Source organism: Pleurodeles waltl, chromosome 5, assembly GCF_031143425.1.
Source record: "Pleurodeles waltl isolate 20211129_DDA chromosome 5, aPleWal1.hap1.20221129, whole genome shotgun sequence".
NCBI lineage: Eukaryota > Metazoa > Chordata > Amphibia > Caudata > Salamandridae > Pleurodeles > Pleurodeles waltl.
The window spans coordinates 714,405,874-714,419,922 of record NC_090444.1 but is presented as its reverse complement, the minus strand read 5'-3'; positions in this window follow the sequence as shown (position 1 = coordinate 714,419,922).

Here is a 14,049-nt window from a genome sequence, read left to right as displayed (position 1 = left end):
TGCATATAGGTAAAATTGTTTGTGAGCAGTGTATTCAATTTTTTGAGACAGTATATATATTGTTTGAGACTGTGAAAGCTTCCACAGTGCCTTAATGTTGAAAGTCAGGATGTGTACTTTGCCCATTGAAGCATAAAAGTAAATTTACCATTACTAAGCTTTGGACCGGGGATAGGCTGCACTTGTGACCACAAAAAGTGCCCTCGATTTTTATGCTGTATTATGTTATTGTTGCATTGGATGACAATAATTGATTAAGCCCACTTGGGCATATGTGTATCTGTTGTTCTCCGCATACAGGTACATGTAGAAACTGAATCTACAGAATTATGATATGGATGTACTGACATGACCCACTGGGGCGTTAATATTAGTGCCGGCAGATATTTTGAGCACATATATTTTGTTTAGTATTCAGTGCTTTGAGCGTCAAACAGGCTGCTCACAGTGAGGTACTTTCTGAGGCATTGGTGGCTAAATAAGTAAGCACACAGCAGAGATGTATCTATTGTGTGGAGCAGTACAAACTAACAAAAAAGTGTGTATAAAAACATTTGTGTGGTTTTAGAGAACAGTGTGTGTTGGCTTAGCTACCTCAGTTTTCATTTGAGTAATGTTGGAATTCACCAGAGCTTTTTCAATGCCTATCATGAGCTTTTAATCATGTGACTGTTTAGGATGCTGCAAAATGGCAGATTGTATCAAGACCAAGGCAGGTAACTGCCAAAATGTTTTGTACTTTCCTTCTCTTTTTCTGCCACAAATGAACTAACTGCATAGTGTTGTTAACTTCATGGGCAAAGAGCAGTAAAGCACCCATCACTTGGCACCTCCAGTCATCTGGCAGCAGTCCGACATGACTACATCTAAATCTAATGTATATAATTTGGTCCTATGGAGTGGTATTTCATTTCCTGCTAAATTAGTTTCTGTGGAAATGTGCTTCAGTACTAGTGGTTGACAATGGATGGTGCTTAACATACTCCAAGCCTGTGCTGGAGTACATTCATGTCTTTTTTGACTTTTTTAGTACTGAATGAATTTTGGAAGTGTAATTCAAATGTGACCATGGCAGTCCAACCACCACTTACAAGAAGGTGGAAATGGACAGTATAAAGGGAGACACTCACCTGCAGGCAGCCTTACACGTCTATTGCAGCCATGGAGCCATTCATCGATGGACAACAAATAATCGTAAGTACACACACCTAACTGTATCAATAACCTTATGAACAGCTTGAAGCGCCAGCTTACATATCATTGGGGTGCACGTCAAGGGCAGCAGGTGCACTTTGCAAACAACACACACTCATAAACATACTTCAACACGAGCACGTACACAGTCACAATATGCTCCCTTTGGACAGCACACTCACTTAGAAGTGCAGCACTACACAAATACACACAGCCACACAGCTCAGGCACAGGGAGACTGAAGGCTACACAACATGTTCATACACATCAACAACACACCTTCAGCATATATACAAATACAACTCACACACTCACATTCCACACTGGCCAGGGACTGTTCTCACATACAAAACACATATGTATTGATATACCATGGAACACAAACAACACCACTGGTAAACAACCGTGCAATGGACACACACATCACATGTGACGCCACGCTTAACTGCAGCGTCTCTGTGTACAACTACTGTCGGACTGCGACTCCAATTATCAGAGCGCCATCCTCCGCATTTTTGCCCAGCTCTTGCGACCCATGCCAGGAAGCAATTTTCATGCTCCCGTCGCGTCTTCCTTACCTGTCTTTGTATTATTTTGTATTTTCTGTCGGTGGTGGACTCCTTTCCTTTTTCTTTTTCTTCTTTTCTTCTGTTTTCTGTGCTCTTGTCTTTTTCTTCTTTCTTGTCTCCATGCTATCTTCTTGCAGGGTTCCATGTTGTCACTTCCTGTCTTCCAGTATAGAAGTCACTCAGTCCTGATCTGCCTTGCGTTGCAAACACTTCCTCTTGGGGGTGATCTTTGCTCTTGTTCGTCCAGTTCCTGTTCCTCTGATTGTGCATTTTTCCCTTTTTTCCAGTTTTCATTCCTGTGTTTGCCTCTTTTTCAGAAGTTCCTGTTTTTGATTTTTTTTCCCATTTGTGTTTTTTTTTTTCCTATGGGACTCCTTCTGGAGGGTATGGTCTGCTTTGGCATTTTCCTGTCAAGCAGCATCGTGACCGCTAGAAAGGGTCGCCCCTTTCTTGGTCTATCCAGAACCAGCAGAAGACCGTGTGATCTTTCAAACCCTTCAGTCAAAGGTGAGAAGCATTGTGCAGACCATGACATCACACACATCACAGCACAATCGAAGCACAATGGCAAGCACAAATCACAGAGATACAGATAGACCAACTATACCTACGCAATTGGGATGGAGGCATCTGGTTCACCCAGGGAAGGAGATTGCACTGGAACATATAACACTTTGAATAGGACCCCAAACAACATCTTCACAGGAAATGGCCCTGCATTAGTCTCAGGGTCAAACAATACTAAAACCAATAGTCATGCACATCTGCACAATGGAGAAGGGCAAGTAAACAAAGAACATGCAATTTCTACTACATGGAAAATACCTCTATAGTAACTAGCTGCAAGAGACACAGACCTAAATGGAGACACGCACAGGCCACCACTCCGTAGACAAATGCAAACACAACTAGCACAAATTAACACACTCAGGCCCATATTTATACTTTTTGACGCATAACTGTGCAAACACAGTTTGTTGTCAAAAAGTATAGCGCTGGGTTGCATCATTCCAGAGCACCAGCCGGGCGCCAAATTTATGGAATCCTTCAAGCTGGCGGAAAGGGTGGACTAGTGTCTGGGAAACGTACATGAGCCGGGTGGGGGGGTGGTATGGGGAAGGGGGTTTTGCACCAAAAAATGACACTAAGCTGGTTAGAGACAAAAAGAAAAGCCTTTAACCAGTCTAGAGTCATTTCCTGATGCAAAACCATCCATACCAAATGACTCCTGCCTTATAAAAGACAGGAATCATGCCCACCACCCCAATGGCCAGCACAGGGGACAAGGTTCCCCTGGGAATGGCCATTGAACCAAGGGCCATGTAGGGCGGCCCATTTCAGGGCTCCCAATGGCACTTTCATTTTTTTTAAATTCTTACCTCTACTTAACCTACTTACTTTGGATGGGGTCCCCCATCCTCTGGTGTGGGTGTGGGTGTTTCCTGGGGCTTGGGATGGGCACCTCTGAGCTCTTTCCATGGTGCATGACCATTGAAATGGGTCCACAGGTCACCTAATGCGTGCCTTGACTCAGGTGTTAAATAATGGTGCCTAGGCAGTCTTAGCGCCATAATTATGTGAGAATAAATAAGGCACTAGGGACTTTGAGTCATTTTTTGGACGGGAACACCCACCTTGCATCTCATTGATGCAAGGTGGTTTCACACATCCAAAAAATGACTTTAACTGCAATATTTTGATGCTAGACGGGTCTAGTTAAGTTTGCGCTGAATTTGCGTAAAACAGCACAAACAAAGTATAAATATGCCCCCCAATGCCCGAACAAACAAAACTCAAGATGACACACATCACATGTATACATAAGCTATATTAGGGGACAAGCCTAACACCCACCATACATGCTCACATTTACAAAACAAAAAGAAATACTTACCATACAAAACAGTACACAAATGCCATGACACCACAATTTCATTTAGACACACATATCCATACAGTCAATATATACCCTTGTCTTGGGGGACAAAAGCACTGCCCACAAAGTCAGATACTGCAAACAGCAGCAAATGGAACAGCAAGCAGGCTCAAAAACACACAACTGGAGGCATGCAACCAAAGTCATTCTGGAACAACATAAAGCTGGAAAAGGAATTGCAGGACAAATGTATACCCCAAAAAACAACTGTTTGGGTTTATTAACTATAAAAACTAGTGTAGTGTGGTTAGTTTTACGTATCCTTTGTGCATTAGCTTTCAGGCTTTAGGCCTTTGTGCACTTTGCCCTGGATATATTTTATTCATTTGCTTGCAGCTTAGAGCCTCTGTGCACTTTGCTCTAAATACTTTTTATTAGGCTTTGTACTGTTATTTTTCAAATAGCCAGTTCTACGGTCTTGTTTTATATTCATATCACACTGTTTAGCCTACTTCAGCACTGGAGTTCTCCATAAAACATTCCTGTTCACTCTGTGCTTCAGTCAAGGATACAGTCTGGTACATTGCCGATAGACGTGGTAGGAGTTTAGTCTTTGACATTTCTGCGTAGGGACATTTTGTGATCATGCTGACATGTTAGTTATAAAAACACTTCCTTGTCCCAATACACGGAAGAGGGAGATTCCGACCAGGGAACCACAACTAGACGCTGACTGCCTCGTTGCATATGCTGAACCAAGATCACAGGCCTTTGCTCAGGTATGAGGGCTGATGTCTCCCCAGTGATTCAGAAAGGCAAGTTAGAAGCTTACCATGCTGTGCTCGAAATAGAACAAGCAGAGGGAGGGTAGAAACTGTTGGACACGATGATAGCTTTGTTCTTATGTTTTACTCTCCTGGTGACTATTTCAATCCTACTGTGTTGTATGGTTCTGGTTATTGCGGCTCACGCCTTATTATCTAAAATGCAGTCGTTTTATTAAAACATTATATAAAACTTATACTGCCTTTGTCATTTGTATATGAGATCATATTTTAAATGAGAGAGTTGGTTTGGATCTGAGTGACCACGACTTCCCTGAGAAGTTCCAAAGATGTCATGCGCTCGGCTGCCCAATCATCTCTTCCCCGTGGGAGAAATGAGGCACTGCTAGTTAGCCGGAGCAAAAACCGGATTTAGGGTGACAGAGTTCCTTACACGTGGGTCAGACTCAGTCCCCCACACCGTCATCGATCGTGCTGCCTAGAAATCCAGTAGTCTCATTTAGGATAATGAGAACCCACGCGACATGGCGCCCAACGTGGGGCCTAGCTCTAATTTTTAGGTCCAGCTGACTCTCTCGGTCTCATATATATATTGACTCCTCGGTTTCCGCCACCACGGGATAGGCATCCTATTACTTAGTGGTTGGTTGTTCAAGCTTGAACTTTGAAAGGAAAACCCCAATATTGGTGTGCCTTCTCTGACCTGGTGCTGTTTTTACAAATGGCGAATCCTATTGTAGTGAATATAGCACCTAATATACGACACCCGCTCACAGGACATCTGATAGCATATGGACTGACGGTCCAGGGGGGTCCGGTCACTTTTGTGGTGGACGCCCATGCAGCCTATAGGACAGAACTTTTTTATTCTTGGGTCGTATTTCCAGCTGTTGATGGGGGTACAAACACTTTTCACGAATACACTGTTGCGAATGCCCCTGGACAATACAGGGCTTATGCATTCTCAGAGATACCTTTATCTTATCAAGAACTACATAATTGGCTTGATGGCGCCCTCCCACACACAGTAGCACAAGTAAGGTTAGGTCCACTGAGTAATGATGGTCCGACCTGGCCTTTATTGGCTACTTACACACCATATCCTGCGGTTGCTAATTTGGCAGTGGCTGACGTGCGTCGTTTATATATAGACTTAGCAACTACATACAGAAGACTGGTTCAGTTTGTAATGCAGGCATTAAATACTAAAGCAGCGCGTGCTGCTCCGGCGCACCCACAAGCAGTGGTTCCGGGTATTAATCCGGCCACTATACACTCAGTTATGGTTAAAGTACCGGCTAAACGTGAGGAAACTCCATTTTGGCTGGCACAAAAAATGAATACGCTGGAAGCAGTATTTCCCCATACGGGACCTCAGGATAAACATAGAATTTTGATGATGTGTTTGCCGTATTGGTTGGTTCCTACTTTGGATCATTGTAATACCTGGCCCACGGTGTTTGCCGCGCTCTACACTACGGCACACGGAACACCGACATTAGCTAATTTACCAGAGGTACTTAAATTCAAGATGAATATGGGGCTGCCCCTGCCTTAGATTTGGTCATGCAGTTGATGGGCAATTTTGCCGCAGTTTCTTCTATTATTTTGAGTAATCTCAAGGGAGAGGCAGTAGCACTAGCAGTGCGAATGCGTCTTCGGGACGTTCCGCAGATTAATCAGGAACGCGAACTCCCGAGAATAATAGCAGAAACATATTCCAGTATTGGTTGCAATAGCCTAGGGGCTAGACCGCAAAAACCCCAATTACATGGTAAAAATAATAAAGATAATGCTAAACAACAGCAACCTGAGGGTACTAAAAAGCGCTGGGAGATAAAACAGCAAACACCTAAGAGAGATGGGGGACAGTCTCTGCAACCGGAGACCCCGCAGAATAGGTATAATCTCAGGAATAGGGATAATTTGAAGACGCCTGATAGATATCAATATACTGATACACGCCAATCTCGTTCCTTTCAGGACTCCTCGGACAAGAGAAGTGAGAGAGGACTCACAACGCTCAACAGAGGTTTCTATTAAACAAGAAGAGAAACCACTGCAACAAAAACAACAATTTAAAAAGAAAAAAGTGGCAGCAGTCTCAGTTAGACATGCCGCTCAAGAAGAGAGTTCTCTTGACGAACAAGACATGGGCGTTGGCACTGTTAGACAGCGCGGCAGAGGTCACAATAGTTCGCCGGAGTCTTCTAGAGCATCTGGAGGTGAAAGCAACTGATGACTTCATACAAGTCGAAACGGCGGATATGCGAGTCTCTGATCCTGATAGAGTATATAAAGTGTCTCTGCGATTAGAAGGGGACATTGACCGCATTGTACACGCCATCTTTTGGGACCATGTGGTAAAATCATATGATGTTCTGCTGGCTGAACAAGATTGGCCACCTGACTTTGTTTGCGACTGTGCGGTTGGGGAGGAGGTTATTACACCTTCCTTCTCACCACTTGTTCTGAGGGAACTAACGGAGTCCTATAGTAAAACATGGGCTCTAGCACAGGCCCCAGCCCTATATAGAAATAACGTGGGGTGGGATAGACAATCACCTTATCATGTAATTCCAATAAAGGGCGAACCTCAGCCACAGCCGCAGTATCCTATCAAATTTGAGGCAAGGGCATCGGTTAGGAAAATTCTTACACAATTGAGGTACCAGGGTGTAATTGAACCCTGTGTCTCACCGATGAATAATCCCTTATTTCCAGTTGCTAAACCGGACCATTCATGTAGGATAGTGGTGGATTACAGACATTTAAATGGACATACACGCACATATGCAATACAGAATTCACATAGCGCAGCGCTTATGAATAATATTGTGCGTAAAAAATACAAAACAACATTAGATATCTCGAATGGATTTTTCTGCCAAAATATAGCGCCCGATAGTCGGGACTATACCAGTTTCAGTGCGTTTGGCTCTCAGAAAAAGTTTTGTCGTTTGCCTCAGGGGTATAAGAATAGCCCGGGACTATTTTCGGCTCGTGTTACTGAAATTCTGCACGAGTTGGACCCTGAAGCGTTATCATATGTTGATGATATATATTTGACGGATGATGAGATTCTGCAACATCTAAGGCGTGTAGCACGCATTGTTGTGGGGTTTGCTGAAATTGGCTATAAGTTTAATTTTAAGAAATCAAAGATTGCCTTCCTCAGCGTCATTTTCCTGGGATATGAATTGTCGAGTGAGGGCAAGAGCTTAGCGCCACATTTTTTGGAGAAATGTGCTCAGTTGCAGCCTTCTAATACGGTTCGGAAGCTCCAGTCATTGTTGGGGTTTCTGAACTTTGGCAGAACTTACATTCCTGATTATGCTACGCGTATAAAACCCTTATACGAGTTGATTCGCCCGAATTATTCGAGTAGATTTTGGACGATTGAGCATACACATATACTACGAGATTTGCAAACTGATCTCTTAGCAGTTCAACATTTACACACACGGGACAATAAAATGCATTTAGTCATCAGGGTGATACCTGGGGCTGTTGGGTTTACATATGTCACCTTTAATGAGGGTGAGACAGTCCTGATTGCATACAAGTCCCACTTGTATTCTGCTGCAGAACAACGATTTGCACAAACTGAGAAAATACTCACTGCAGTACAGATGGCTGTGATTAAAGAAAGATCGCTTGCCCAGGGACAACGCATCATTGTCGTTTCCCCGATTCCAGCCTTAGAGGCTGTTACAAAAGCGAGTGTTCCTAATTCGAAAGCTTTACACCCGCGACGGATACAATGGGCTACGTCTTTGACTGCCACTGATGTAGATTACATATTTGACCCTAAACTGCAGACTCAAGAATTTCTTCAATATGAAATGGAATACCCAGTTCCTGCTGGCACATTGCCTATTGACCAATATCAGGTGGTCATGTATACCGATGGCTCTGCGCAACCAGCGGTTGGGACTAAACAACAATATTCTGCTGCATGTGCGGTAGTGAGCGGCACTATGGAGGGGGAAGTGTTCTGCCCCCGACATACTTATACTCAAACCTTGGGAGATTGTACAGCACAGCTGGCTGAGCTCAAAGCTCTATTGTTAGCATTGAAACACGCGGATCCGGCGACTTTAACGTTGCTGGTCTGTGACTCCTACTACTGTGTTCAGTCTTTCAATGAATATTTATACTATTGGAAGTTGAATGGGTTCGGAGATTCTAAAGGCAACACCATTAAACACAAATTGTTGTGGGGTAAGGTTGCGGATCTGAAAGAAACGCTTCCTAAGGTCCATGTTGTACATACACTTGGACACCAGCGCGTTGGAATACACGTTGCTGGGAATACTTTGGCTGATGAAGCCGCGAAGTCGGCAGTGGCTGTCGCCACTGTGGCCGCAGTGACTCGTTCGAGTTCCAAACCAGACACAGAGATTTCGGCTGCCATAAGGGCTACGGCTCATGGCACGCCCTTTCCTAAAGGATTTCCTTCTAAATATAGTTACTGCTTGAGTAGTGCGCTAAATGCTGTTGTTAATATTCCAGGAACTGGTGTAAGTGAAATGCACAATAAAATTGAGAGACCTCGATTCATTTCTGCAGCACATGAGGGGGCGACATCTGCACATGCTGGTGTGGCTGCCACGATTTCGCTTTTACAGGCTCGTTACTGGTGGCCTGGTCTCTATAAAGAGACAAAGCAGTAAGTCCTTTGTTGTGACGTTTGTCAACAAATTAAAGCTTCGTCTGCTAGACGCCCGCAGCAGACGCCCCTTCTGATTTCAAATAAACCTTTACAGTGTGTGTACTTGGATCATTGTGGTCCGCTGACACCAGATAGTGCATACAAATACATTTTGGTTGTTGTAGATTCGTGCTCCAGATTTGTGTGGGTCTGGCCACAACACTCGGCTGACGCTCGAACTGTTATTAAAGATTTGCGCATCTTTGTCGATACATTTGCATTTGCAGTTGCGGCTTTCCATTCGGACCAGGGCCCTGCTTTTGCCTCTATGGCATTCAGGGACACTATGGCTTCGTTGGGGGTCCAACTCCTATTCCGTATAGGTACAGGTCGTGGTTGGCTAGCCCACCTGTATGGAGTGCAGAGAGCACTTAATAACTTGCCTAGAAGGTCACTGGGGGGTCGTACTTCATATGAATGCCTGTTCGGAACACGAATATATGTTCCTGATCTAGATGGTCCTGGTGTGGAGGCGGCGGATACGCCTTTTGACATAAATGATCGTGTCACTGTTTTGCAGGATTTACAACAATTCTGTGAAGATAACTCTTCTGCAAGTGCTGCTTCCTCAGGAATTAAGGATGAGCCAGTAACACCTACTGGTTGGATACCCAGGATTGGGGATCTAGTGCGTGAAAAGGTCGCAGTAAAGAAAGAATTTGGTCCTTCTTATTGAGCACCTGTCCCTGTGTTAGGTGTTAACGGCTCGAGAACTGTAATTTTACCGCCGCTGCACGGGGCCAAAGGAAATCGCTTTGTTTCCATTGATAATGTCAAGTTACAACATGAGGCCGATTCTGCACAGCAGATCATGAGGGACACCCAGTAGTTCCGGAATCCCTCTCACTACTGGGGAAGAAGTCCCGCTGTAGGTGATTTGCACCGATGCTGTTTACTCTACGAGCTTGGGGAGGGTGGAAGATGATCTTGCGATAGTTCCACAGATGACGATTAATTTGGAATCTTTTGATCAAGTTGCTGTACGTTCTACTGATGTTTCTGAACATGTGGTTTACAGTGTGCCAAGGCGAGAGCCTCCATCTGCTTCTTTGTTCACAGTTGTACCTTTTGCAAGAACTGCCTCTGACTGCTTCAACGACACTGATGATGCCGTCTCAGGCTCCTCGTCCTCACTATTTTCAATCCGAGGTCCACGTAAGCTGCTGTGTTGGCTTAAACGCACATACTTTGTTTTTCCTTGGAACTATTTGTGGCTTTTTATGGCTGTACTGACTTTTTTTTTGTGGTTGGGATTTGTGGTTACTTTTTTTCTAGTAATACATGGTCATTTTCTTCCTGAACGATCTGACATTGAGCACGTGGAGACAGTGTTAAAACCACATTTTTCTTCTCATATGGTTCGAAGAGACTTGTCCAATGTAAACATTTCTGCGATACCGATTCTGGATGGGATTGTGTGGGATAAAGTAATGTGTGATATATGTGGTCCCACTGAATTGATTCAGATACCATATGTTCTCAAGTTATCAATGAATGATATTGTTATACCAGGCATTGTTTCTGATGATTGGGATGTGAAGACAGTAGATTCTATGCTGACAAAATTGCAATATTATACTGTTTATGACGATGAAGATGCTTACATATTTAGAGATAATCATGGTGACATGTTTTGCTACAACTATTATGGACACCAGTTTATTCATAAAGCGAGTAGCCCTAAGTCCATATTTGATGATGTGCAATGGGAACATTGCCCGACTCCTCCACAGGGGTGTTCAAAAACATATTATGATAAATTTGCATATTTTTCTGGGCATAATCAACAAAATGCTAGGTCTTACTATTTCAGAGTTACTCCGTATGCTAATAAGCAAATGTTATTAACCGATACTAAATTGCTGTATTCAAATTTGTTTGTGTCTAAACTTTCGGTTGAGGGGTAAGAATATTGGTATAAGACTGTTGACTTAAAAAGTGTCTGGGGTACGAACAATTGGCAGATGCAAGGCAAGGACACATTATTTAGAGTGTGTATTATCCCTGTGCAGATGATTTTCCTCAATGACACAGTACAACAGACTAGCTGTTTGGGCTTGGCGACGATTAGAGAGTTAAATTTGCCTAGTATACCTGTCCCTTCCAAATTGAACAATTGGCAGCGATATGTTAATGCTACGTTTAGTGAGTTTACACACTGGGTCCAGAATGGTACGCTTAACACTTCATTGGTACATCCGGGCGGGTGGTTATTATGGCCTGTAGACACTAATAAGTGTCATCAATGTTTTGTCACCTCTTCAGGGGGGTTCAGGACTAGTAGGGCAGACCCTCGCTACATTTCACCAGAACATGCTGATATCATAACTACATACAGCGTGGGAAAGCTTTGTCAGCAATGGTTGAAATCATCCACGCTGGATGCAGTTAAATCACATCTCACGTTACTGTCTAATGATATTGACTTACAAGATTTTTTGTCAGGACCTAGGGTACCTCGGAAAAAACGATTTTTATACGAAGTATATAGTGAGATTTGGAAGCTTTCACAACAAGAGACAGCGGCCCGGCTGAGGCAAATTGATCAGGAAAAGCTGATACAGGCTTTATCTGTTGTGGATAATGGCATGCATACCCTTTCTGACCGTGTTTACACAATTGACAGCATTGTTTCCTCTGCTATAGACATTATTAAATCGGATATGTCTTCTTAATATCATGGGCAGAGTCAGACGCGGTTCATCATGCAGCTGGGTTGGACTCTTCAGACCTTGAAGGCAGGTCGCGTTCCATGGCAGCACATTCGTGCCAGAGAGATCTTTGTCTCCTTTAATTTAACTCGTCAACAACAGCAGATGGCAAAAAAGGAAGCAACGTATGTCATGTTAAATATTGAAAAATTGGAGAAACTGCCTTTCACGGTTACTGAGATTCCGTCAGCTGAGTGGTTGATTCATGGGGTTATTAATTTGCCTATCTCCACTCTGCAATTTACTTCTTGTTTGAAGCACATTCCGGTGGGTAGATACGAACGGTTGGGAGACAGTTACATACACGAGGTGTGGGAGCTTCCCTTTCTATACAGATGTATTAATGGTTTGAGGGAGGTTTTTCTTAGCGGTAGTGAATGCGAAACTTCTGTCAGCCATTCCATGGTTTGTAAACAGCTGTCCTTGCACGGGGTGTGTAACGCTTCGATTGCTAACTTAGCTTGTTATCTGAAGGGAGTTCCAGTCCCGGTTATTAAAAACACTTTCCAGGTGCTTTCTAACGGCAGTTACATTGTTCTTAACAGCGAACGCTGCTGTGGCATGCGGGCCGGAATAGTTTACGTAGTCGTTGTCACCAAGGCCGTTACGTGCTGCGGGAATGTGTTGTTTCCCCCCACTCAAATTAGGGAGGTAGCGGACATCTGGCCTCATATTGCTACTTCCAACGTAAATTTTGACAAGTTGAGTCGACTGAAGGCTTTATTGTTTCAAAAGCATGTGGCCCTTACATCTGCTAGCGAGACCTACGCACTTCAGGTGGCAAGGTCATCAGCGGAAACACAGTCCCTTTTGAATACTAACTTTCCGAGTCACTTTGGTGAACTTGTGGGACGTATATTTAATGCGTCCAGCACTGCTGGAATTGCACATTTTTTCAAAGCCGTTGGTGTTGGTTTTGCTCACACCTTTTTTTCCATATTCGGTTTAATACCTTCGGCGATACACTCTATTTTCGGAAGCATTTTTGGGGGTTTCTTAGACTCTGTTTTTGCTGTTTTGTTTGCTCTGGACACTTTTACCACTGCTGACCAGTGCTAAATTGTAAGTGTTCCCTGTATAAATTGTATGTGTACATTGGCTCTCCGTGATTGGCATATTTGATTTTCCAGTAAGTCCCTAGTAAGGTGCACTAGAGGTGCCCAGGGCCTGTATATCAAATGCTACTAGTGGGCCTGCAGCACTGGTTGTGCCACCCACATTAGTAGTCCTGTAAACATGGCTCAGACCTGCAACTGCAGTGTCTGTGAGTGCAGTTTTAAACAGCCAATTAGACTTGGCAAGTGTACCCACTTGCCAGGCCTAAACCCCCCCTTTTATACATGTAAGGCACCCCTAAGGTTGGACCTAGGTAGCCCCATGGACAGGTGCAGTGTATGTTAAAGGTAGGACATCTACTTATGTGTTTTACATGTCCTGACAGTGAAATACTGCCAAATTCGTTTTTCACTGTTGCAAGGCCTATCTCTCTCTTAGGTCAACGTGGGGGCTGCCTTTAAATATGATTAAAGCATAGATTCCCTTTGGGGGCAGATAGACATGTGGAGTTTGGGGTCTCTGGACTCAAAATGTAAAAATACATCTTTTGGTAAAGTTGATTTTGAGATTGTGTGTTGCTTAAAATATTCTGTGACTCTGCTTGTTTATGAATTCCCTGCCTGAGGCAGTTTGACAGTTGGGCTGTTTGCACCTCTCCTCTAGACAGTGACACAAAGGAAGCTGGGGTGTAGCCTGCAAATCCTGATGGGCCATCTGGGCTGAGGGGGGGAGGAGTGGTCGCTTACACCTGAAAGGGCTATGCCTGCCATCACACAATGCAGTCTCCAACCCCTTGGTGTGTGTCTGGGGCCTGGCCTGGGCAAGGCAGGATCTTGAAAACAACTTTCCTCTGAAGTAGACCTACTTCAAATGCAGAAAGGGGTATAAGAAGAGCACCCAAACCCCTGAAGATTAGATTACTTCTGGAACCAAGAGGAACCTCTGCCAAGGAAAAGAGCTGGAGAAGCTGGAGAAGGAGTACTGCCCCTTTGCTTGTGACTGTGCTTTTGCTGGGTTGGCCTGCAGTAGCTGCTTCTGCCTGAGAGAGGACAAAGACTGTCTTTTGTGTGACTTCCCACTACTGAAGAATCTCCAAGGGCTTGAATTGAGCTTGCCTCCTGTTGTTGAATTCTCGGAGACAACA